General features: G+C 42.3%; 1 protein-coding gene across 2 annotated transcripts in view; it reads left to right on the top strand.

The window, feature by feature from the left end:
* The first annotated feature begins 3,449 nt into the window (after positions 1 to 3,449).
* Positions 3,450 to 25,935, top strand: part of LOC115500504 (speckle type BTB/POZ protein) — a 66,326-nt gene continuing 43,840 nt past the window's right edge. For both annotated transcript variants that reach the window (XM_032591065.1, XM_030294968.2), the window contains exon 1: positions 3,450 to 3,617. The gene's annotated coding sequence lies outside the window, so the exon portion shown is untranslated. The remainder of the gene's footprint in view (positions 3,618 to 25,935) is intronic.

Below are 25,935 nucleotides of genomic sequence, written 5' to 3' on the forward strand. Positions count from 1 at the left end.
TAATCCTCAGATGGGGGACATTATTTTCTCCACTGGGTGGATAAACTGAGGCTGGCAGGGGTTTGTATTATAATAAGTGTTAGTGTTGGGTGTGAACCGGGGTCTCCAGACAAGGAGGCTGGAGCTCATTCATTAAGCCACAGCTCCCTTGCTGTGACATTTACTCAATCAATCGATATTTTCTCCACTGCCGATTTTCCATTAACCCCACTGTGGCCCCAGCACGACCTCATCAACGTGTTCTTGATGGCATGCTTCCTTGCGTGTGGTCTTAACCCTGGGTCCCAGAGTGTTATCATCTGTCTCTGTTCCTTTAGACTGGGAGCCTCCAGAGCACAGGGCCATGCCTCCCCACTAAGGATATTCCTTCCTGAACATACGTCTCTGATGTCCATGCGGGGGTCCGCCATGGCAGGCCACCGGCCTGGGGTCCGTTGACTGGCCAACCGAATCACTGTATCCAGAGGAGAGAAGGGCTTCCTCTTGCTACAGCGCTCACAACACTGTAAGAGGCGAGTTTGTCCTCCTCTTCTGTTCAGCCCTGCCTACCCCCACCTCCCTTACAGCTTCAAGGGAAATCATGCCTTTGCTTACTGGACTGTAAAATGGAGCTGAAAATCTTCATTGGCAGAATAAATACCAGATGTCTTGCAGTCTTCTGAGGCAGAACCCTTGCCCAGACCTGGCTCCTGATGGCCAATGAATACTCTGTCATTTGTGTTTTGGAATTAAGAAAACTGAGTTCGGCATGTTTCCTACCATCACAAGGAGCAGCGAATTGAATCGGTGCCATTGTAAGCTTGATGGTTGTTGCATAGATAAAGCCCTCATTAAGTCCCTCAAGAGAAGAAAAGAATTTTATTTTGAAGATAGAGGAGTTGGGGGGGGGGGTGCTTCTTGCTTGTCAGCAGTTATAACAACAAAACAGTAAATGGAGGAAATAATTAAATAACCGCACTTCCCCCCCCCATCCCCCCACACCTCGTCAAGGGGCTGGGTGAGTTTTTAATTAGTGCTCCGTTTTCAATAAATCTGTATCTGTACGTGGTGCTGATTCTTTCCTGGATAAGGGAAAGATAATAATGAGAATCCTATTTTTCAGTCCCACACTAAAGGGATGCCTAGTATATTTAATCATGCTGTAGAAATCCTGGCAGCTTTCTCTGAGCCCAGCCTCTGCTCTAATTACATTTCTAGATTTTAGTAAATTGAAAGGGAAAATGTAGGAACAAAATAATTAAAACCGAAGAGGAAGTGCATATTAAAAAGGAGAAGCTGTTTAAAATTCTTCCACACGGTGTTTCCAAGGACATCTACAGTCATTTAATCAGATCCACACCAAATCAAAGCCCTTTGTACAGAAGCTGGTGGATCACATCTCAGGTGGGCGGTGTGGTCCCCACAGCAGAATGGGAGCCTCGTTGCACCAGGCTACAGATGGAGATAGGACTCATGTCCTTCCAGATCTGGGGAGGCTCAGGGCCAGCCTGGACAAGCTGCTAGCACAGACTCACTAGCCCCGCGGGGTCCCCTCCCAGGTCCCAGGCAGAAACTGACTATATGACATTGATTAGCCCCAGCTGTAAGGGAGCTGAAGGAGGCTGTCGGTGCCTTCAGTTTCCTTTTTCTGCACCCTTTCCCCCTTCTATACCTCCCCCTCTGAGGAGTACCCATTTTCGTTCTTCCTTTGCCCACCTGTGAATCCTGAAGTGAAGAGAACAGGAAGGGAACAGCCTCAGGGACACCCAGGAGTCAGTTACTTGAACCCGGTTACTGAGTTACCTGCGGGGCACTCTTGAGTTTTCACCAGCACCAAAAAACCTTGCTGGCTTCAGCCGAAGAAATGAATGCTTGTTGAGGGTGGTGATGAGTGAACTCAGCCTAATAGGTGACACAAGCTCTTTCTGTTTCAAGCAAGGGAGGCCCAGTGGCTCACAGCCCTGCGGAATTGAGGACCTCCGTCTCTTGATCGTGTCTGAAATACAGTCGGAGCAAGCTCTGGGAGCTTGGAGTGCTTTGTGGGTGATTCCTAGGACGGTTGAAGCTGGGGGACTGTGGGGCGTGCTTGTGTACTTGAAAGTGGAAAGCGGCCTGGCAACTGTCAGGGGTTTCTTCCCCCCCCTCCCCCCCCAAAGCTCTGCTCACTGGCTCCCAGCCTTCCCTAATGAATGGACACACCAGCCACCTGGCACCGGGGCACATGTGGCAGGAAACAAGCGAGCACAGTCTCCTGGAGACAGTCCCACGGCAGCAAAGCTTCCGGAAGCTGTTCCCAAGGCAGGGCCCACGCCTTATCACCCCACGACCTGCAGGTTCACCTGGTTGCTCTTTTGGGTTCAATGCCTCTGGCATTTGAGTGTGTGTGTGTGTGTGTGTGTGTGTGTGTGTGTGTGTGTGATGATACTATCTCAGTGTGGAAAAGAGACAATCCCCGCTCCGGATTACCTGGCTGGATTCAGGAAGAACAATTTTTGAAAGTTTAAGCTAAAGGAAAGAATTGTAGCAATAACAAATATCCCGTCATGGACCTTACCACTCTAACGTTTTTCTCCCGGGGCCAAGAGGCTGAGGCTTTTTTTCTTTTCTTTTTTTTTATATTTCTTTATTTTTGAGAGACAGAGTGAGAGTGGGGGAGGGGCAGAGAGAGAGGGAGACGCAGGATTGGAAGCAGGCTCCAGGCTCCGCGCGGGGCTCGGGGCTCGAACCCACAGACCTTGAGATCGTGACCTGAGCCGAAACCGGACGCTCAACCGAATGAGCCACCCAGGCGCCCCAAGGCTTTTTTTCTTTTAGTCAACTCAAGAGTCGTTGATGGCCCTTGGGAGCTGGGATGTGGGGCCGACTGGGGACCCAGGTGTCCAAGACAACAAACTGTCATTGAATCTGCTTCCTTTCAGTTAAGCCACCTAATATGCCCGCCTTGCCCCAAAAGCACGGCCCCTCTTGATCGTTTCCAAAGGCCAAAATTTAAAAAGCTACTTAAAAGTCTTCAGCATTGTCATAAAGTCCAAAGGCGATTTTACTGACACAAAGTTGGTTGGAAAAAGTGAGGGAACGCAAGTTACGCTTGTTGCTGATGCATAAACTGGTTGCAAATACACGTCGCTACTGTTAAGTGCCTCTCTTGTTACGCTGCCCACCCTGATCCCCCGTTGGCAGGCCTCTATTCGGTCCTCGCACCTCCGCGCAGCCCGCCGCGCCGGGCACGTCACCCCCTCCGAGTTCCCGCCTCTTTCTTGTCAGGCCCCTCCTTCTCCTCAGATTCGCCCCCCTCCCCCCCGCCCCCGGCCCTGGGGAGACGTCGGGACGCATGCGCAAGAGGGGAGGTAGGCGGAGTCTTGAGGAAGAGGGAGGAGGGGCAGGAGAACGCAGGGAGGGGAGAAGAGGGGCGGAGGCCGCGCGGGGTGGGGCCCGGCGGGTACGCGCTCGGTGCGTCGACGTGCTGACGCCATGACGCCCCGGCCGGTGTGTGTCGGTGTGTGTGTGTGTGTGTGAGTGTGCGCGCTCCGAGTGTGTGTGTATTTGTGTATCGGCGGTCCCGCAGGTCCCGGATGTTGCGGACAGTATGAAGCGAGCGCAGGGGGACGGGGACCAGCAGCTGTCGCCGCCGCTCTCAGGTGAGTGGGGGGAGGAGAGTCAAGGGAGAGGGTTGTCCTGTCGGAGTGGGGGGGCGCCTCCCTTAAGAGGTGACTGACCCCCCACTACCCCCCCCCCCCCCCGCCACACATATACTCTTCTCTGTCCCATATCCCACATCCTGGGTTACGTGGCCTGGGAATGCCAGAGCCTAATCAGCCGTTCCTTCTTCCAATCCCAAGCATTCAGGAGACACAAACGCGCCCCCTGCCTTCAGCCCCCCCCCCTCATTTTCCCAGCCCCATCCCCCTTGCCAAATAGTGAGCTGTCGCCTGCGGCGAGATGGGTGACTGCGCATGCGCGAGTGTGAACGAGCTAGGGGTGCTTGCTCGCTGCCCCCGGGGCGCATGCGCATCGCTGTGTTGCAGGGACCTGCGGGATAAAGAGCCCCTTGACCATGCGCCCGCCTCTTTCCCAGGCAGTGGGCTGCCCGATAGTGAGCCTGTTGCTCCTATCCGAAAGGGAGAGTGTAAATGATTCGAGGGACTTCCTGACAAAGCACTATTCGCATCTGGTGTTGCCCTAGAGACTCCCAGGCTACAAACGCCTTCCAGAGCCAACCGTGCCCCACGCTGACCTTTCTTTTGAAACTGTCACTGCAACTTCTAGTTCCAGCATTGCTTCCCCCCCCCCCCCCCATCGTCATGTTGTACCTGTAATACAAACATCCCCTGAACTTACGAGTAGGTGCCTCAACCCATTCAGTTATTCTGGCAGGGGATTTTGGTAGCCTTTCTTAGGAGGACTAAGGGTCACAGAAAAGAAAGTAAGGGTGACTGCCTTTTAGCAAAATTCTTAATTATCTGCATAGAACTAGATAAAGATAGAGATAAAGAGAACACAATGTAAGGGTTAGAGCAATCACTGTAAATCAAGACATCAGGGTTCTCTCATCTCTAGCCCTCCCAGTTCGTGTGACCTATTTGCCTCTTTTTTTTTTTTTTTGGTATAAGATCTTCCTTTAAAAAAAAAAAAGGATCTTCCTTAGCGCTTTCGTTTTAGCTGTACATTATTGATGCTCTGTGAACATCACATGAAAACAAAAGTGATCGGAACCTACTAGTGGACGATAACTTACCCAGCGGAGGTTTTAACTTTAAGCAGTGGGAGTGATAGTTCTTGCACATTTGCAAAAACAAAGAGCAACATAAAACAAGGAACTCCGGAATATTTCAGTGATCTAGGACCTAGGTTTTCGGTTGGCAGATTATTCACGGTCCTTCATTTGCTGCCGTGTTGCCACTCTTGGCTACTTTGCTGCTGCTTACCTTTGCCCTCAGAACAGGGCGAGGAAATGGTAAACTCTTAAAAATAGAAGGTTTGCTGAGTAGCATTGAAATGAATAGCTGACTTGTTTGGAGGGGGCAGCTTTTTTGTGTTTTCTCAGTTACCTTTGCCAACCCTGTTTCCTATCTGGATAACGGGATGGATGGGCTATGTTAGTAAGCCTTATTTTCTATTTTCGTTCCTTAGTTTTCTTTCTTTGGTATTCTGTCAAGGCTTTTTTCAGCTGCCATTCTTAACTGCAGGACCTTATGTTTTGGGGCCTCAGTGTGTATATATTTTTTTCACTTCTCCTTTTAACTCTGGCCTTTGCATGGTTCAGTTGTCTTTTGTGCTGTTTTCTGTTGCCATAGTTACAGTGGGACCCAAGGGACGACACAGAGGAAGCACAGGAATTTGGGGGGCATAACTCATCCTGTTTCCAGGAAAGGGCTGGAGACTCATCTTCTATTTCTTGTGTGAAGAATGAGGGGTATAAGTTCTTGTGATCGCTCCACACTTAGGGTGAGGGTGGTTGTTTGCATTGGCACTTTGGTGACTTCCGTCAGAGCTCTTCATAGTGGTTAGTGTACTGGGAGATGTTCGATGTCGTCTGTGTCCCGACTTGCATCAGGTTTTGGTAAAAACCTTGAAACAAAACTATGGGGGTAGTTGGTAGGTATCCATCTCTCAGGAGGCGTCTGTCCTCTCTGATGCTTTGTTTTTATCTGGAAACATTTCATCTGGTTGAATTTACTGAAGCCCTGTTTAACATTTTTGTGGAATGAAGGCATGATTGCTCTTAGGATTAAGAGGAGCATCATTAATTAATTTGCATTGGTGCAGAGCCGTGTTTCCAAATGCTATGTGAAATGGGTAACGTACACATGAAACAAAACTCAAAAGGTACATAGAGGGTGAAGAATCTTCCTTCTCCTGCCCTCTTTTCATCTGTCTAGTTAAACTCACCCCCACCCCCCCAAGGAAACTGTTGTTACCTGTGTCTTGTTTACCCTTCCAGAGATAGTCATGGCTTTCAAAAGCATACACAACTATGTACTGTTTGAAGTTAATGATTTTATTTACTGTTTTACACAAATGGTAAGACACTATAGCCATTATTCTGCATTTTGCTTTTTTTACTTTGTATATCTTGGCCATCATTCCATAGAGCAATAGAGTACCTCTTCCGTTTTGAAAGATGACAGATACTCCCTTGTATAGATGTACCATCATTCAGTCAGCTCTTATTGTTGGATACTTAGGCTGTTTCCAGGGCTACAGTTAATTCTTTGTATGTGCTTTTTGTGTACATGGGTATCTTTTGGGTGAATTCCTAGCAGAAGTGCTGGATCAGAGGATATATGCATTTTTAATGTTGTTAGATACTGCTGAATGACTCACCATAGAGGTTGTACGAATTTATATTCCTGCCAGCAGTGAGTCTGCCTCTTTCCTCACCAGCACTGTTATCAACATTTTTTTTTTCCCTTTGTGCAGTCTTTTAGCTAAGATTTCAAGTTCATCATGTAGCTTGTTAAGCCTTATTACACCCAGAAGTTGTGGATACATAACCGTGGCCGTTTTTGCAGATGGGAGTGGCCGGGGAAGATACTGTTCGACTGAAGAGTCATGTCATGAGAATAAAGTCATGTGCCTGGATAACACGGCATGTCCATGACACCGCTTGGAGGACATGTACAACCTCTGCTTCCTTTCATTCTTAGGTGCTGGTTTCTTTTTGCAAAATCCTGCAAGCCCATAAGTGATGTTCCATGATCTTTTGATAGCTTTGACTCAAAATTGTTTGTAGAGGCGAACTGCCATTGTGTTGAGGAATTGAAAAGCTAACCCAGTTAGTTAAAGGTACTTTACCAAGTGCCTTCACAAAATACCGGTACTAACACTTTGTTTTTAACTGTTGGTTTATTTGTTTTTGAAAGCGGGAGGGGAAGGGGCAGAGAAGGAGGGAGAGAGAATCCCAAGCAGGCTTCTTGCTGTCAGCACAGAGCCCGATGCGGGGCTCAAACTCCCAAACCGTGAGGTCATGATGTGAGCTGAGACCCAGAGTCGGACGCTCAACCGACTGAGCTGCCCTGCCGCCCCGGGTACTGGTACTTTTTAAAAGTCTGCTGATTGCAGATACTTCACTGTGAGCTGTGAGGAAATAGAAGCGAATTTAAAAATGTCTGTGCCTGAAGGAGCTCATAGTCTTGGAAAATCAAATCTACTAAGTATGTGAAATAGTAAGGGAACAGTTAGAATGGGAACAGTAATACACTGTGTTCCATGTTGAGAGGACTTTGTGAAAGAGCGATTAGAGGAGAATTCCTTTGGGAGGCCTTCCTGGAGGAAGCGCATTTTGAGCCCTCTCCCTCCCCTCCTTTTACAACTGTTTATGTAAAAAAATTTACACGTACAGAAAAAGTCAAAGAATAGTACAATGATCACCTTTATACTTATTATACCCTAGATTCCACAGTTCATTTTGCTGTATTGGCTTTATGTATGTGTGTGCATGTGCCTTTATATATATAATAAATAAATTTTTATTTTGCAGATATCATGACATCCTAATACTTTTGTACTTTAAATGCTTTAGATGCATTTTCTTAAGGAGACCGTTTACTTAATTGTTCTTAAGATATATTGTCACAGATAAGGCAATTAATGGTAATTTCCTAAAACCATCTAATACCCAGTTAATGTTTAGATTTTCCTGGTTGTCTTGAAGATGACACTTTTTAGCTGTTGGTATTTTTTTCTGCAAACATGTATCTTTAGTCTTTTTACATCTCCAGTAGTTTGTTTACAAGCTACAAGAAATTGCCTTTGTGAAGAGACCAGGCCGTTTCCTGTGATTGTTTCCTCACAGTTTCATTTAATTTGCGCCTTTATCATGTATTTCCTACAAACTGGCATTGAAGTCTAAGACGTGGTTAGATGCATATTAAACACATTGGGTAAGAATTCTTCGTAGGTGTTGCTCTGTACCTCATATTAGGTCATGATAAGAGAAACATAATGTCATAATATTGCATTATTAATGATGCTGAGTTTATTTTATCATTTCTTTAAGGTGATAAATACCAGATCTCCAGTGTAGACATTTTTTCCCCTTTGTAGTTAGTCATCTGTAGAGTGGTATTTTGGAGCCATACTGTTCCACTTCTCCGGCAGTCTTTCACTTAATGATAATGATCCTTGTTTGGACCAGTTATTTCTTTGGTTGCTGCAAAATGCTGATTTTCTCATTCTCTTCCTTTTACATTGATTAGCCTTCAATCTTTCCCTCAGCAGTTAGAAATAATTCTAGTTTCTACCAAAAGTTAGGTAAATTCTTATTTTCCCTTTAACAATTTTCTGAGTAACAAGGTGGTATAATAATCACCTCTAATGGTGGCAAGTGATTTGTTTCTTTTTCTAGCTTTCTTTACTCTAGTATCATTATACATGCATGGACTTTAATTTATTTCTACATGTTACTGACAATTACAGACATTTCTTGGAGCTCAAAATGTTCCATATTCGCCCTGTGGGAACCTTTCAAGCTTGGTGGATGAGTGCCTCCTTGCCCTCTAGTCCAAGAAGTTCCTGCCTCACTTTGTGTTTTCCCTGTCCCAGTTGTGGAGCCCTCATCTTCTGTGTGCGTGCGTGTGCGCGCACGTGTTTATGTGATATACACGTGTGTGTGTATACACACCCATATATAGGATATATGTATCTCACATTTTCTTCCCTTCTATTATGTTGTTCATCTCCCTATAGAGCTTCTGAAGCCAAAATCTAAAAACTGCAGATGCCTTTATTTTAATACAATGCACCCATTGTTTGAATCACTTCTGTGCCACTGACATTGCTGGATTCTGGCTCTTAGACCTTTGTCTTGAATGCACTTTGTGAAAAACAGGTAGTACCTCTGAAGACCGCATTTCTTCTCCCCACCTCCCCAGTATAAGGTTAGCTGTAGCAGAGACTGGGGATTTCTTCTCCGATGAGCAACCTTGCTTTTTCCCCCCGAGATGAAAGGTACACAAAATGGAATTTAGAGACCGAAATTGTACTTGCGAGCTTTCTTGGAGATGTGGGGTTTTGAGTGTCCCATAAAAGCATCTTTGTGTAGATATACACAAGTATGTGTTTGTCTTTCCTCCCTTTTCCTCATTTATACGTTCCTCTGCACAGTTGGAGCGTTATGTAAGATTATGCTGTGATAGCATATTTTTTTTCATTATCACTAGATTTTCATCATAAAAAAAAGGAATGAGACAAATTGTCCTTAATTAGGGAAATTTTTCAGTTAGGCCATGAACCCTGATATCTAGCTGTTTTAACTCAAGGTCTGCAACAGCACTGAATCCTGTGGATTTCTGTCATGTAGTGTAGACTCAGGAGAAATGTTGGTACATCCACAGTGTTTTCTTAAAATCCATCACCCTAATGAAGATTAATACAAACAAGAGATACAGTAGAGCTGCATTCTAAAGCTGGTTTTAGGGGCTGGACTAATTCCTGCCTTAGCAGAAAATGCTTTATTAGACTCTTACCATGTGGCAGTATTTTGAGTCATCTTACTGATTTCACGTCACTCAAAGGCTGGCAATAACAGTATTCTGATATTTATCTGAAATCCTTTCCCTTTTTTTTTTTTTTTAAAACCATCTTGTCGTATTTACTTCCAGACTTAATAAGGTTATTCTCAACCTGGTTTCGTAACAATACTGGCCCCATATTAAATTCTGGTCGCGTATTCAGGGAAGCGCACCTGTTCCTTGTGTTTGTTTTCGGGCACGGTGAATCACTCTGAAAGGCTACACTGTCACGTTTGCTGCTAAGATCCAGTGGCTTCTTTTACTTTTGTTTTTGACAAGCTTCCATCATAGGAAAAAGGATTCTAAAGTATAGCCTCTTCAGGAAACGCTTGGGCCTTCATTCTTACAGCTGTAGTCATGTTTTAATAGAATTGGCAAGAGTTGCCCGGCTGCTCTGTGTGGCAGAGCTGGTCATGCTGCTTTGGGAGAGCCGGATGCAGACAGACCTCAGAGTGGGAGTTAAATGTTCAGACAGTAACCCTTACTTGCCCGGGAAGACCTTTATTCCTGACTGTTGCTGTCTTTCCTTTTTCTTTATATGTTTGTTTGTTTATTTTGAGAGAGAGAGTGCACATGTGTATGCAGGGGAGGGGCAGAGAGAGACGAGGGAGGGAGAATCCCAAGCAGGCTTTGAGCTGTCAGCGCAGAGCCCGACATGGGGCTCGATCTCACAGACTACGAAATCATGACTTGAGCCAAAATCAAGAGTTGGATGCCTCACCGACTGAACCACCCAGGCGTCCCTCGACTCTCTCTTTCTGAGCTTGGCACAGATCTTCCTGCTGTGACGCCAGCTAAATTAAAGAAGGGCTTGCAGTTCTCTGAAAGCCTCTAATCCCTCTTGTCTGTTGCACCTGTCTGTCTGCCTGAAAAAAAGTATATGTAATCATTCATCTTAATTTGAGATTTACATAATTTTTGGTATTTAGAGACAGGTACTACTTTCTGCTTCTGTCATTTTGACTACTTTAGATACTTCATATGAGTAGAATCACGTAGTATTTGTCCTCTCTCATCGGCTTATTTCCCTTAGCATAGTGTGCTCCAAGGTTCGTCCACGTAGTGGCACGTGTGAGAATTTCCTTCCTTTTTAGGGCTGAATAATCCTCCGTCGTATGCATATGCCACATTTTGTTCGTTCATTTATCTGTCAGCGTTCACTTGCGTTCCTTCCACCTTTTGGCCACTGTGAATCGTGCTGCTGTGAACACGGGTGTCCGGATGTCTCTGAGATTCTGCTTTCAGTCCTTCTGGGTATATACCCAGAAATGGAGCTGCTGAATCGTATGGTAATTCTATTTTTAATTTCTTGGAGGAACTGCCATACTGCTTAATATAGGGGCTGCACCATTTTGCATTCTTACCAACAGGGCACAGAGGGTTCCCGTGTCTCTACATCCTCACCAACTCTTATTATCTTCTGGGGTGTTTTTGATCGTAGCCGTTCTAAGGGTATGTTTAAATTTTTTTAACTTAATTTTATCCTTTATCGAAACTAAGTTTTAAATTTTAGCAGAGTCAGATTTATTATGTTTTTCCTTTAGCATGTGTGTTTTTTGTGTCTTAAAGGAGGCATCCTCCCCTCTACTGAGATAACACTTAGATCCTGTATTTTCTTCTAAAAGTTTTAAAGTTTCACATTTAGGTTTCTAATCCACCCAGAATTTATTTTGATGTTCGGTGTGAAGTAGGGATCTAATTTTTTTTTTTTCCATATGGATAACCCTGCAGGAGGGATTTAACTTTTTTTTTCCGTGGGGATAACCCAGTACCTTAGCATCATTTACTGAATAGTCATGTCTGCTCTTTACTACTTTGTAATGCCACTTCCATGCTTCTAATAATATGATGGTTTGTGTCTGCATTCCTTATTCTGTAACATCGGTCTGTTTGCATATCTTGCACTACAAGATTTATTGTTCATATTTAGTCTCCCCGTCTTGTTCTTTTTCTGTTCATCAGCCTCCTTGAAAAACCCTGTCAGGTTGGTATATTTTAATGAAGCCATTTGCTGTCTAAAATACATTGACATAATATATAATAGCCTTCTCCAAAAAGAAAAAAAGAGAAAACAAAAAACAAAAAAAACCACAAGCCATCCTTAATCTAGCAGGTGACCATTAAGCTGTCTCTTGTTCTGAATGAGCCTATAATTTCCATTCAAATTTTTGTTTTGTTGGAGTGATTTTCATTTTTGTAAAGGCACATGATTTTCAAATGGAGGGAACCTTGTTATAATTTGGTGTCTCAGATAAGAACACCAAATAAAACACTCTTGGTAACAGTACTGAAGTTCTGTGGTGTTAAGGCTTTCTTGAGCATAAGGAAAAGAAACCTACTTAAAATAACAAGTGAAAGACTTAACCAAAGAAAATAGTTGTCGTAGAATCCAAGGAAAAGCTGAACCACAAGACCTCAGAAGGGGCTGGAACCAAAACTGTTCCAAGGACTTCAGCAATAAGAATGAATGGACTCTAGTGTTCTGCCGTAAGTAGACCTCAGTATCCGTGAGGCTTAATTCAGATTCCTGAATGATGTCTGATTTGGTCAGTCTAAGGCATGAGTTTCCTTGGGCCAGATGCCTGCCCCAGGTTCGACTCTGGTTGAGGATCGGGGAGGGAAGATTTGGTACAAACAGCAGTTTTGGAGGTGGCCGGTATCAGAGACAGATTCTCTTAGGGCAGTGTTTGCCTAACTTTTTAGTTGCAAGGTTCTATGCTTTAAAGAATTTCTGAGGACCCCAAGAGCTTTTGTTTATGTGGTTTATATCTATTGATATTTACCAAACTAGAAATTAAAATTAAAAACTTTTTTAAAAGTTGCTTAAAAAAAATCTATTTCACGTTAGCATAAATAATATATTTTTATGAAAAATGACTTCAAAAAATTAGAAGAGTGGTTTTTTTTACACTTTTGCAAATCTCTTAAATACTGCCTTAACAGAAGATAGATTTTCATATCTACTTGTGTATTTTCAATCTGATGTGATATTTTTTTTTAATGTTTATTTTTGAGAGAGAGAGAGAACGAGCACACATGTGGGAGGGGCAGAGAAGGAGGGAGACAGAGGATCTGAATTAGGCTGTGTGCTGAGAGCAGAGAGCCTCACGTAGGGCTTAAACTCATGAACCGTGAGATCATGAGCTGAGCCGAAGTCGGACGCTTAACCAACTGAGCCACCCAGGCACCCCATGATTGATAGTTTTCATTGAAGTATTTGAAGAAAATATAATCACAGGGGATAAATAGTTGGAAAAGGGAGGAGTATTTGCAGACGGTTGTGTATATTCTCTGATACTACACCAAAACTTGACAATTGGTAGTTTCTTATCAGTTAAGTTGTAGTGTGGAATCTGAAATCATTGATGTTACTGTTATACTAAAACCCACTGGTCTGTCTTGCCCTTTGAATGGGTTTTTTACCCATTCATGATTTGATAATATGCACTGGTTGTTTGGGAAATACTGATTCACTCACTGAGTTAAGCGGGTTTTCTAGATGACACATTTCATAATGCGGTATTAAAAAAAAAAAAAAACCACATTGCTTAGTATCACCACCTATCTCATTAGAAAAGTCTGTAAGTATTGGGAATCTGTCCTGCAGCTACAAGATTTCCAAAATTCTAACTTTTGAGTAAAAGCTCGGAACTTCATCGAGAAAATTTGTTGCTTCATCAAGAGCATTCTTAAGTGAAATTGACTTAAAAAAACCCGGCAGTACCTGATGGGGAAAGACACGTGACTCTAGTACAGTTTGATACCACCGTTAACCTTGATTTATGCTAAAGCACCAGTAGTTTTGCCCATTGTTGATTTTGTACCACCAGTGCAAATGTCAGTGCAGTGAAAAAGGCAAACAATTTCTTAAGTATTATGAAAATTGTTTCAATTTCCTGGACTTCTTGAAAGGGACCTCCAGGGATCCATGGACTCCATTTTGGGAACCACGGCCTTATGAGAGCTTGTGCGTAGGGAAACGAAGGCCTGTTGCTCAAAGTACAAGTGTTTCATGGTAGAATTTTACTGCATTGCTACCGCTGTTACTTATCATTTAATATGGTGCAGAAATGAATAGAGTACTTTAAAAGATCATAAAAAGTTTCAGATTTCTTACTGAACAGAAATGTTTCCCTAGTAATTACGATTTTCAAACAGCAGAGTTTAAGGTACTCAGATTTTCAGGCAGATATTCTTTCAAGTATGTGATAATCTGAGGGTAACCCGTTTTAATGTAGCTTATGGAATTTATGTCCTTATAGTAGCACTTGCAGCTTAACATTTTTTTTTCAAGCAGTTGAATACATTGCAAAATCTCAGAGCCAAAGATTGCACTTGGGAAGATCTTGCCTTTTCAGAAAAGGCATAGAAGGGGAGGTTAAGGCTGGGAATCTGCCATTCCAGCTTTATATTTTTTGGTTATTAAAGATCTTGCTAAAGAAAACCTCCCTCCCCCGCCTCCCCCCCACCCCCATTTAAATATGTTTTTTGATAGAGAAGGGAACAGTGGTGTTAAATGACTTCATTTCCACAACTATCTATTGAATGACTCTAAACAAAAGCTTTTATAAAACGTGGGAAAGGGGTATGTTCTGAAATGAGTGAGGAATTGAACCAGTATACCTATGTTGGTGTTTAGAAGAGGAAGGGGTCATGCATTTGGGGAAGTTGGGGTGGGAGTCAGGACTGTCTTTGTGAAGGTTACCTTTGAGCTGGGTTTTGAAGGGTCGGTATTTTGAAGGCTGGAATTTTGATTGGCAGAGATGGGAAGGGAATTCGGGCAGAAGGAAGGTCGTGGGCAAAAGTGCGGAGGTGAGGAAATGCAGTGTTTGTTGTTATAGGGTGTGTACTGGCAATAATGAACGGTGCAGTGTAGCTGAAGCAAAAGAAGAGGCCTGAGATAATAGGAGATAAGGTAGGAAAGAAATTGGCCCAGAACAAAGAAGGTCTTCTACTAAGTCTGGGCAGTTAGGCGTTAATGTGGTAAGCGATGGAGAGACTTTGAAAGTTTTTGGTTGAATAATAACACAATCAGAGTGTACTTTAAGAAAATGTGTTCAACCTCATTCATTTATTAATTCATTCATTGACTTTTTGAAATTGTTCCTCTGTGCCACTTAAGCATGAAAAACAGTGTATGTCACTGTGAACCAGACAGAAAATCCCTATTCTCGTGGAATTTCCCATCTAGGAAAGGAGCTTCAACAAATAAACACAAATGTAATTACAAATTACTGTAAATGTTAATGAAGGAAAGGAATAAATTACTATTGAGAAATAGTGGGGTACTTCAGGTTAGGAATCTGGGAAGGCCTTGCTGAGGAAGTTAACTACTAACCGAGTCTCTCTCCCCTCTGCCAAATGCTGTTGTAGGAACTGGGGATATACAGATATATAAGGAACAAAACAGACAAAAGTCCCGGCTCTCACAAAGTGCCTATTCAAGCAGTAAATAAGATGAAATATATGGTATGTTAGAAGGCAGTACGTCCCAAGGAGGGAAATGAAGCCCAAGAAGGAGATACGGCATACTGGGGTGGGCACGGGGGTTACAGTTTTAGGTGGAATGGCCATGGAATGTCTCACTAAAGCACTACAAAGGTAATATTTGAGCACGTATCTGTAGAAGGTGAAGGAGTGAAGCAGAGCTCCAGACGGAGGGCATAGCAAAAGCAGAATCCCTGAGGAATGACGTGCCTGGCATGTTCAAGAAACCAGCAAGGCCAGTGTGGCTGGAGTTAAGTGAGCCAGGGAGAAAGTGATAGACACGGAGTCAGAGGTTAGTGGGAGCCCAGAACCTACAGAGCAGTGGTTCTCACCCATAGCTGCATGTTGGAACTACCTGAGGAGCTTGTAAGAATCCTGGTGCCCGGGCTGCAGCATGCACCACTTAAATAAGAATCTTTGCAGGCGGGATTCGGTGGCAGAGGCACTGGAGAAAAGTAGATGGATTTGAGAAGTATGTTAAAGAATCCATTTAATTATAGATTGAATGTGGGGGTTGAGGAAGAAGAGTGTCAAGAATGACTCCCAGCTTTCTGGCTCAAGCAGTTGGATGTGTAGAGGTGCCACTTAACTGGGATGGGAGTGGGAGATAAGAATGGGAGGGGTAGGTGTGGGATTTGGAGGGAAGATCAGAAATCAGGAATTCAATTTTAGACATGTTAAATTTGAGATGCGATTGAGGCTAAGTATAAATATGTTAAGTAGGCAGATAGACGAGTGGGGCTTGAAGTGAAGTCAGAACTTGAGGTAATAAATTTGTAAATCATCTGCTTATGATGGTCTTAAAAGTATCTAAATGACATCACATAGGATAGGTTTGATGGAAAGAACTGGAGGTGTGGAAACTGGTTAGCCTGTTCCAGCAATCTGAATAGGGATTGGTGCTCGTGTGAACTAGGATTGTGGTGAAGGGAAGAGAAGAGAAAGTTGGAGATTTGAGGCCCTGGGAGCCTGGGAGGAGTGGGGGTGGACAGTAGGCCAGGAATGCAAGACAGCTTTGAGATATCAAGCCTGGATGAATGATCGGTCTGTTAGCAGATATAAAATAGTCAGGAGGAGCTGCTTTGGAAAAAAAGATCGTGTTTGGCTTTGCATGTATTGACATTTAGGAGAGGCTGCCTAGCAGGCAGGCAGTTGAATCTATTGCACTGGGTTTTCGAAGAGCAGGTGAGGTTTGAAAGATACATCTAGGTCTCATTTATATGAAATTGATTCACCGTGGGAGCGGCAAACTTTATGAAAATAAACACCCAGAGTCTTTATCATAACCTGTTAGGTCCTCTGTGATACGGTTCCTGCCTGTTTCTTGTATAGTACTTTCCTTTGTTTACCGTGATCAAGCTGCACTGGCTTGCTTTGTATTTTTCCGGTATATCCAGCTAAGTCCTCCTTCAGGGCTTTTGCATTTTCTCATCTTGATTCTTCTTTTCCACTTGGTAGAGGGAATAAGAGTTCAGAGAAAAAACTTCAGAAGTTGGTATCTGGGGAGCAGAGAATATTCCAGGAGATCCTTGCCTAGGTGTGAGAGTGTGGATGAGCATTTGAAGTAGAACGGCTGTGGGAGCCATTGAAGTTGAAATTCTGTCGACACAAAGACCCCGAGTCTCATGTTGGTCTTAGTGTACCCCCGCACTCAAATCAAATTGGGTTGAGGCTCAGCCAGTGGTAGCTTACCTCCACCTCGGTGGTCTGATGATGGGGTGGTGGTGGTGGTGGTGGTGGTGGTGGTGGTGGTGGTGGTGGTGGTGATGGTTGGTTGACCTTTGGAATATAAACTTGACCTGATGCTGACTCGACTCATGCCGTCCCGTCACCGCTTACAGAAATGCCCTCTGCATAGGTGAGAAACTTCCTCCAGTGGAAGCTATTGGTAAATTGTTTCAGAAACTTTTGGCTTGAAGAAACAACATGAAAACATCAGGGAAGTTAATTGCGTGTCGACTTGGATGCATTGTTAGGGACCGCTTCTCTTCATGAGCTGGTGTGTCGCTCCTTAAGTGGTGGTGATCGCAGTAACTGTGAGTAATGCACCACGCACACAAATCCTTAAAAAGGCGTGTGTAATTTCAAAACCTGTAGTGTATTTTTATTTAGAGTAAAAAGCTTTGCCTTTTCTGATTATAAAATAATGGGAAAAATATAAAAAATAGAAAGAAAATTTTAAAAATTTCATGTCGCTAAAAATCTTAAAAAAAAATTTGTTTTTGTTTTTTTTGTTTTGAGAGAATGAAAAAGGCTGGGAGGAGGAGCAGAGAGAGAGGGAGAGAAAGAATCTTAAGCTGGCTCCACGCTCAGCACAGAGCCTGACACAGAGTGCAGTCTCGTGACTGTGAGATCGTGACCTGAGCCAAAGTCTAGAGTTGGATGCTTAACTGACTGAGCCACCCAGAGCCCCAAAAGTGATCTTTTAAAACTCCGCAGAATTCTTCTAGACAGAGTTTTGTTGTATGAATGCACCATATTTGGCCAATTCCCTAACGAACTTCCTTTTCCTCTAGCTTTTGCTTATAAATTGTGCTATGATGAGCGTCCTTATACATAAATACTTATACACTGATCAGATTGATTCGTTAGGATGGATTCTGGAAGTGGAAGCAGAATTGCTGTGCTAAAGGGTATGCAAGCTTCCACTTTTTTCCTAGTCAGTCTTTAGATATTTTTAGTTGGAAAGATACTTAGACATATTAGAGGACATTTAAAAATCTATTTTATTGGGGCGCCTGGGTGGCTCCGTTGGTTAGGCGACCGACTTTGGCTCAGGTCATGATCTCACAGTTTGTGAGTTCCAGCCCCGCGTCGGGCTCTGTGCTGACGGTTCAGAGCCTGGAGCCTGCTTCGGATTCTGTGACTTGCTCTCTCTCTCCCCCTCCCCTGCTCACACTCTGTGTCTCTGTCTCTCAATAATAAATAAACATTAAAAAAAAATTTTTTTTAATCTATTTTATTATTCTGTCAGCCATTTCCCCCTTTCCATCTGATAAGCTGTTTTGTTTTGTGTTGTAACTACCTATTCTTAGGTCTCACTAGACCTACCTAAAGAGAATTTGGGGGTAGGGAAGGACATACATGTAGAAGAATTAAAATACTTGGCATCCCACATTAATTATCAGGTTCTAAGTAACCCCCCTTAACTGCCAAGAAAGTGACAATAAGTATGATAGGAATTCAGAGGGAGCTGAGGTGATCAGGAAATGCTTAAAGGCAAGGCAGAACTTGACCTGGATCCAGAAGGGTAATATTTATTTTAAAAAAAATTTTTTTTTCAACGTTTATTTATTTTTGGGACAGAGAGAGACAGAGCATGAACGGGGGAGGGGCAGAGAGAGAGGGAGACACAGAATCGGAAACAGGCTCCAGGCTCCGAGCCATCAGCCCAGAGCCCGACGCGGGGCTCGAACTCACGGACCGCGAGATCGTGACCTGGCTGAAGTCGGACGCTTAACCGACTGCGCCACCCAGGCGCCCCAGAAGGGTAATATTTAAACAGGAGGTAGAAGAACATTCCTGGCTTTCAGAAGAGTATGACCAGATATGAGGAAGGCACACGATTGTGTGTATGAGCTGACACATGGGCTTGCAGTCTAACTGATAGACTAATTGGAGAGAAGTGTTCGTGTTGTGGTGTCGTGGAGGGGCTTGTATGGGAATTAAGTTATATCCCAGAGGACCAATTTTATTCTCAGCACATCTGAAGTTACTCAGTATGGAACTGTCAGATAAAGCAGATATACAGATGTGGCCCAATTTGAATGCATTAGAGTCTCTTTTTTTTTAATTTTAATTTTTTAATGTTTATTTTTGTGTATGAGAGAGAGACAGAGTGCGAGCAGGGGAGGGGCAGAGAGAGAGCAAGCCACAGAATCTGAAGTAGGCTCCAGGCTCTGAGCTGTAAGCACAGAGCCTGGCACGGGGCTGAAACTCACAAACTATGAGACCGTGACCTGAGCCGAAGTTGACTGAGCCATCCAGACACCCCTAAACTCTCTTTCTTACAAGAAGCATAGGAGAAGGTTATTTATTTATGTAAGTGAATTATTTAAATAATGAACTTTCTATAGATCTTAAAAGTTCTTATAATAAAAAAAATGTTTTTGTAACTGTGTGTGATGATGGATGTTAACTAACCTTATTGTGGTGATCATTTTGCAGTATTACACATATATTAAATCATTAGGTTGTACACCTAAAGTTAATACAATGTTACATGTCAATTATATCATAAACAAACTTCCCAATACGTAAATATTTATTATGTAGTTTCACAGAAGAGTGGCAACTTTCATGGATCTCAGTTTCTTCTATAAAATCAGAGGGTTTATTTTTTTATTTTTTTTTCTTAATGTTTTTATTTATTTTTGAGACAGAGAGAGATAGAACATGAGCAGGGAAGAGGCAGAGAGAGAAGGAGACACAGAATCGGAAGCAGGCTCCAGGCTCTGAGCCATCAGCACAGAGCCCGATGCGGGGCTCGAACTCACAGACTGTGAGATCATGACCTGAGCCAAAGTTGGACGCTCAACCAACTGAGCCACCCAGGCGCCCCTATAAAATCAGAGTTTTTAGACAAGGTGCTCGCTGAAGTACTTTCTGGTGCTGAGATTGCTATATAACCTTTCAAGAATACCTTGATTTTATGAAATAAATTGGCCTGCTGTGTGGCTGATACCTTCTAGCTCCTTAGGCACAATAATGCACCCCCACATCTGTGAGAGCAAAAGTCTTTGATTGGATGATTGTCTCCTGGCTTCCCAGGTCTAGAATGATTCACCTTTGGAAATTCAGTTGTTCTCACTTTTTATTTCTAAATGACACGTAGAGATTTTCATTTGAAAGAATTTTATGGCTAAGATTGAGCTTCAAGAGGATGCTGTGAGGTTGAGAGGAATTATTGTAATAGTCAGTTTTAAATTATCTTCCTGTAAATTATCCGTAGGGATTTATTTCATGCTGGCTTCCTCCTTTTATTTTGAATTCACTCCCATGATGACTTAAATGTATGGCTATGCTATGTAAATACATTTTATTATTAGTTTAGACCAGATACAATTTTGGATATGAATCTATAGGAAAAATTACATAATGCATTCCAAAGTAAAATGTTAAGGATTTCTTTTTTACTCTCTGTTTTGAATTTCTTATACCACTTTTTATCTCCTTTTGTGTGGATAATTGAGAACTGACTAGGACTTTTTAAACTCAGAGACTTTCTGTTTAAAGTACACAATCATTGGGGTGCCTGGGTGGCTCAGTCAGTCAAACATCCGACTCTTGATCTCAGCTCAGTTCTTGATCTCAGGGTCATGAGTTCAAGCCCCGCGTTGGGTTCTGCACAGGGCATGGAGCCTACTTAAAAAAAAAAAAAAAAAAAAGTAAAGTGCACAATCATCACAGGGTGATTGATGTATGGAAGTGTTGAATCACTGTATTGTATACCTGAACCTAGTATGACTGTATATGAACTAACTGGAATTAAACAAAAACTTAAAAATAAAGCGTACAGTGAGGTTCACAGCTGATTCGTGGCATACTTTAAGTTTTAAAAAAGTGTCTCCCACCTAGCATCACATTCTTTTCACTAAGCTGTGCTACCTTGGACCAAAACGTCTTTTAGAGAGACTCAAGGTAAACTGTCATAAGGTGACCACATAGCTCTTCTGACAAGCATTCTCAGGATGCTTTTAACATGATGCAGCCTTCAGAATTCAGGATTCGTTCTGCAGTTTTGCAAGTAAACTGATCAGTGTCACCAGAGTTGATTGATCTCCGGGAGGAGTGGCTAAATGATCTCACACGGGGCTGACACATAAACCAGAATGCCATTTTATTAATGTACATTGAGGGGCGGTCTTTTCTGTGACCTAGAAAAACATGTGTCTGCTCAGTCCATTCTCCTTCTAGTGTCAGGGTATTAATAGTAAAAACTAATAATCACTAATGTTTACTGCACGCTTATTATATGTCTCAGGCACTGCTCCAAGCATTATACATGTAAGTAAATCATCTGATCTTCATAATAACCTTATGAAGGAAGTATTCTTACCTGTATTTTACAGGTGAGGAGTCTGGGGCACAGAGGGGTTTTTTATTTTTGTTTTTGTTTTTGTTTTTTAGTAACTCACCTGAGATCATACAATTGGTAACTACTGTGTTGTACTAAGCAAAAGGTCACTTGGTAAGCATAGAATCTTAGCAAAGGGAAGCAAAAATCCTTGAGGGAGGGCCATTTTATCTGGATCATGATATATTCACTCATTCTTTTTTCAAACGTTTATTAAGCACCTACTGTTTGCTGGGCACTACTTTGACACCAGGCTTATCAAGGTGAATATAACAGTTAAGTGCTACCCTCCTGGGACTCCAGTTTGGTGGGAAAGACCGATAATTACAACAGCAAGAGATTTACACATTGAGAGACAGGAGCATTTAAATCCTACTTGGAGAGATTAGAATAGATGTTACAAAGGTGAAGCAAAGGCAGAATGGGTAGAGGAAACACTTTATGCAAAGATGTTGTGCCAAACACAAGCTTACTTCCCAGGAATGAAACAAGAAAGCATTGCATTAATTAAGGTAATTATGTCTTGAACTAATCCAGCTGTTCATTGTGGGGATTAAGAGAAACAGATGAGTTTGAAATATATTTCTGAGGTAAAATTGACAAGACATGGTGATTGACTAAATTAGGGCGTGGGGAGTGGAGGTGGGGGTAGTGGAAAGAGTGGGGAGTTAAGGCTAACTCCTCTATATCTAGTTTGAGTACTTGGGTGAATGGTAGGATCACTGAAGACAATCAGGTTTTTGGAGGGGAGGATGGGCTTCTGTTTTGGACTTGCTGAGTTTGAGATGCCTATGAGATGGGCATCTGGTGTCTAGGAGCAGGAAGCTGGTTTGCAGTAGAGAAGAGAGACGCATATACATGGCGGCTGAAGCCATGGGAATTAATAAATTGGGGGCAGTTACAGTGATCTGGATTGGCTAGAAGGCAAGAGCAAAAGTGGAGAAGGGCCAGTATTTCTCTATTTTCAGTTAATCCTTATTTAAGTTTTTAGGTCCTGTTTTGTCTGCTTTTGACTTGGTAGAAATCTTGTCTTTTGAAGTAAGTGCTCTGAATAACTCTTTTATTTATGGTTGTTGTCTTACAGTTTATACAAAACCTGTTTTGTATTTTTATTGCAGTGGTGCTTACATGTGAATTTTGTCAAAATTCACAAAGTATGAACAAAAAAAAGTGTATCCAGAGTTTGGATCCTTTTAAAAGGATCTGGTTAGAACTTTTTATAATCCCAAAACCTCATTTTAACAAGTTTCTCAAATTTTATCACCAGTGCCTTAACCAAGCTCACAAATAGTAAGATGGGTGGATTTAAATTTATTCATTCTCCTCTTACTTGATTATCACTACTTGAAGGCAGAGAGGTAAGAAAGGATCTGAAGAGTCTACAAACTGGATAGTGAGCACGGTACTGACTCCAGTCTCCCCTGCCCCCATACATTGTGAATGATTTCACTATAAATATCTGTGGTATTTAAAAAAAATAATTAAAAGTGTTTTTCTTTTCGAAGAAAAGAAAGTTTTATTCATCTCCTTCAAGTATTGTAGGAATTGAAATAGAGGTCATAATTTCATTCTAGAATAAGTAAGAGAACAGTATCCTCTTAATTTGCCAACTATAACATAAAGATATTTTGAATTAGCGAACTTAACATCAGTTGTGAAAAGTTAAGAGTGTATAGACATATGAGACATTTAGAGAAGTGATTGGGTTAGTTATAAATTATGTGGAAGTCTCAACGACATTGGACATGAGATTTTGGTAATTTATTCACCAATAGCAACCTAAGACACCTCCCTTTCTCCACTGGTCGGTGCCTTGACTACTGTGCCTTGTATAGTGTTCATTAAAAACTGATACAATGAAAAAAAAAACCCAGACTGCTTACTTTTGGAAGTTATTTGCATTACATGATCTGATTGGATAAACTTTTGTGCCAAGTATGGGCAGCAACCAATAAATATGTACTTTGGTTACCAGACTGTCTGTAGCCAGTCATAAGCCATTGCTTTCTTTTATGTCATAGTAGTTTGCCATTTAACATAGCAACTCAACCAAATACTGCTTCAGTTTGTTCTTGACAGTATGTGCAAGCTTAGTATTAAATTGAATGTCTTTGGATTTGATTTTTGGATTAGTTTCAAGTAGTCATTTGTTTTTCTGTCCTTGATTCATTGCCACTTAATACCAGTCTCAAATCCAAGAAACATATTCTTGTGTGTCTTGGAAATAGTAGATTGCCGTGGAGGATGTAATTATTTTGTCTCAGTATGAGATCTGCCTCTTTAATTATGTGATTAGAATATTTGCTTTTGTTTGGTTTATAGTTTTTATTTGAAAGCTCTTAACCTTAAATTTTTATCTCCTAATCTGTGGACTTCAGTCTGGTAGATGGGACATTGAACTCCATTAGGTGGAATTTGCCAACACCTGGAAGACTTTAATTTTTCTACAGCTGCAGTCTTAAAGGGCCTACCCAAATCACAGGCCCACAGGTAAGGGCTTCTTTATTAGTAGTAGAATTTGCGGACCTCTCGCCGGATTTTTTGATGGTATCATAGGCAGGACCCTTGCCAGGTAACCCTTGTATTTGACCTTGTGGTTCCATTTAGTTCAGCTCCCCTTCCCTTTCCCAGTTGATGCCTTGTTGGATACCTGGAGCTACCTGCTCTGAGTCCAGTGTCTGGAGTTGGGCCCTATTGAGCATTTGTAGTGTAGTCAGAGCAAGGGCTGGGAAAACCACCCTCTTTTTTTTTAAACCCTCATTTTGAAAAGGATGCTTCTGGCCCTCAGCGTAGGAGGTGCTGGCCTTGGTTAGTTTTGTGTGGGGGTGTATGTAAGGTTGGCCTTGATTTTGAGTGCTTCCGATTGATGCTTAAGATGGTAAAGTTTTGTGTGGTTCTCGTTAGTGTTCCCCTGAAAGTATAGAAACTGGGGGCAATTTTCTTGAGAGATTCAGTGTTGGGTGTGGTGGTTTTATTGGGTGAGGAAAGAATGTATTGAGAATTATCTCATAGTAGGTGTTCCTAAATTGTATTTTCCTGAGTTCTTATAAAAGTAGAGGGAGCTCCTGCTGAATACAAAACATACTGCATTAGATATACTACATTTCCCTGATTCTAGAATAGAAACGGGTTTTTTTTTTTTCACATTTCAGTGGTTTTTTTTTAAGGTTTTATTCTTGAGAGAGAGAGAAAGGAGAGGGAGAGAATGCGAGCAGGGGAGGGGCAGAGAAGAGGAAACAGAGGATCCGAAATGGACTCCACACTGACAGCACAGAGCCCAATGTGAGGCTCAAACTCACGAACTGTGAGATCATGACCTGAGTGGAAATTGGACGCTTAACTGACTGAGCCACCCAGGTGCCCCAGGTATTTTTTGTTTTTCCCCCTAAATGTGATAGCATACCATAATTGAAGATGTGGTGCTTATAATAACAAATTATAAGAAAGTAAAATGAGAACTTTTGTATATATTTATTTTGTTTTAGAAACTTAGGTACCCTCCCCCCCACACACACATTTCGAGAGTTGCCTGGTGTCCACATGGTCCTTTGCAAATACTTTCTATTAAACTACAGATGATGATTTTCGAAGTGGGTGAATACTTTAAAAATACACCAAGAGTTGCTTCCTATGTGCTTTATTAACAGTTTTATCACCTGTGGAATCAATACTATCCCATTTAATTCATAGGGACTCTTTGCCAGTGACAAAGATAAGGAACTAAACTGATCTCGCTGTTTTCATAAGCCTCTCTGGGTGAAAGTAGCCAGGTTATATGTGAAGGAATTTAGCCGCACGTTATTAAATCCACATCCTGGTCTAAGAACTGGGTGTCCTTGGGATTCATAGACTCTGTAGTGTGAGTTGCTCACCTACCCTCCTCTTGTTCCCTACCCCAAGTTTATTTTCTATCAGTATCTTCTTAACCAGGCATCTCAAGGAAATAGCACTTAAATCTTATAAACAAACAAGTACCACATACCATGTTTGCTATATTTTTGGCTGAAGTTTGTCCACTTAATTCACAAAAGATATTTCTGACCTTTTTTTTTTTTTTTTTTTTTTTGTCTGAGTCTCACTGACTCTTCTGCTTAAAGGTTTGTTTATGTCTTTCTGCTTGTATCAAGTGGGTAGATGCTCAAAGGTACAAGCAATTCAGCAATCACTCAGGGAGCGTGTATATGAGTAAAATATTTGTAGGGCAGGGTGGTAATGTCTATCAAAATAAACAGTGTACAGGCTCTTGGGCTTGCTTGCACGTATGTTCAGATACACCTATTTGCTGGATGGTTTGCTGCAGAAAACACCTGGAAACCACACATCAGAGTACATTGCAATTCTTTGCAACCTTTAGAAAGAATAGGTCTGTGTGTACCTCCAGGGAGTGTGAGAGTGTGTGTGTGTGTGTTTGGTTCATGCCCTTTTTTTGGTTTTGTCCATTTTTTTGGTTTTGTTTCTAAAGCTACAGAACAATGGTTGTCTTTAGGCTTTGGAAAAGGAAATTGGGTGTTTGGAAGGAAACTTTTACTTTTCATCTATAGCTTTTTACAGCTTCTGAATTATTTGTTTTACATATATGTATATCTTTTAGTTTTCAGAAAGCATGTATGAAGAGAAGCAGATATGATTTTAACATTATTTCCAAAGGGCATAGAACCTGCACTCTAAAAGGGACCTTGGGTGGGGGGGGTGCCTGGGTGGCTCAGTCGGTTGAGCGTCCGGCTTCCACTCAGGTCATGATCTCGCAGTCTGTGAGTTTGAGCCCCGCGTCGGGCTCTGTGCTGACAGCTCAGAGCCTGGAGCCTGCTTCGGATTCTGTGACTCCCTTTCTCTGCCTCTTCCCCACTCATGCTCTGTCTCTCTCTGTCTCTCAAAAATGAA

This window comes from Lynx canadensis, chromosome E1 (genome assembly GCF_007474595.2).
Source record: "Lynx canadensis isolate LIC74 chromosome E1, mLynCan4.pri.v2, whole genome shotgun sequence".
NCBI classification, from domain to species: Eukaryota; Metazoa; Chordata; class Mammalia; order Carnivora; family Felidae; genus Lynx; species Lynx canadensis.